The sequence below is a fragment of the Trachymyrmex septentrionalis genome, unplaced genomic scaffold (assembly GCF_001594115.1).
Source record: "Trachymyrmex septentrionalis isolate Tsep2-gDNA-1 unplaced genomic scaffold, Tsep1.0 scaffold20, whole genome shotgun sequence".
Taxonomy (NCBI): domain Eukaryota; kingdom Metazoa; phylum Arthropoda; class Insecta; order Hymenoptera; family Formicidae; genus Trachymyrmex; species Trachymyrmex septentrionalis.
Window position 1 is genome coordinate 5,496,003 of NW_017305180.1, and position 1,182 is coordinate 5,497,184.

Here is a 1,182-nt window from a genome sequence, read left to right on the forward strand (position 1 = left end):
TATTAAATTATACAAAGTAATTCGCAGAGCAAATGGATTTAAAACGGAAAAACTAAAAGAAAAGCTTATTCTACAATGTGCTTTTTGTTTTCTGTTTTCTGCTTTTCGCTATTTTTTACATCTTATCTTTTTGCTTTTTTTACCCGGTTTTTTGTTTTATTTCGTCTGAGATAAAAAAATTAATGAAACTTCGAAAGAAACAAGAAATACATAGCAATTACAATTGCCGATAAAATGATTGCAAAGGAGAAAAATGTAAAAGATAAAAAACAAGAAACAGGAAACAAAGAGCACATTGTAGAATAGGCTTAACTCCCTCTACAATTCAATTTTTTATATCAAGTATATGAATGAATAAACGGAATTATGAATGAAAGACAAGCTACACTCCCCTCTCTCATTTTTCCATTTTCATCAGTAAAAATCTCACGATAAATATATTTAATCGTAGAAATATTTTTCATTTTTTAAACTAAATTTTAATTTTAATACGATTACGTAAGAAAATTAAATATTCGTTGTTCCGGTATCGTGAAAAAAGTTTTACGAAGCTCCACTCGAAAGCAGCCTATAGAGAGAGTCAGTTCATCGTTACCGTTAATCGATTCACACTCGAGAAACAATCGTTACTTATATTTTGGGGTGTAGCAAACGCGGAACGATAACGACGCGACGGCGTGGGCGACGTTACGCATTGTGCGGTGGACGTTGGTTGGGGAACGTCATATCCGGGCGCGGTAGGTCGATCCAAGGTGAGGAGCGGCCGTGATCGGCCCTCTAATGAAGAAAATCCCGCCATGCATTTTAAGGGACTTTGTCTCTCTCTCTCTCTCTCTCTCTCTCTCTCTCTCTCTCTCTCTCTTTCTGTCTCTCGCTGGCGTGTGCATGTATACGTGCACCTGTATTCTTTCTGCCGACATCCCGACAATGCGGCTCCCTTTGCTTCGCGAGATACGGATCCTTTCCCTTCCCCATCTCCGAAGGAGGTATCACGGATGCATAGCGATCGATTAAGGTAGAAGCATAAATTCTTGTTTAACACATATTGAAGCATAAGGAAATCAACCAAGCAGATTCTTTTCTTTTATGAAAAGAAAGAAAGTAAAGGATTTTAATTGATTTATATTCTTATTTATTGTATACGTTATACTCGTACGTTATGTAAAACTTGGTTTTGATTGA

The 1,182-nt window shown here is 36.5% G+C and overlaps 1 protein-coding gene across 1 annotated transcript in view; it reads right to left on the reverse strand.

The window, feature by feature from the left end:
• Positions 1 to 1,182, reverse strand: part of LOC108747875 (tumor necrosis factor receptor superfamily member wengen) — a 25,649-nt gene that overhangs the window by 10,980 nt on the left and 13,487 nt on the right. The window lies entirely within an intron of this gene.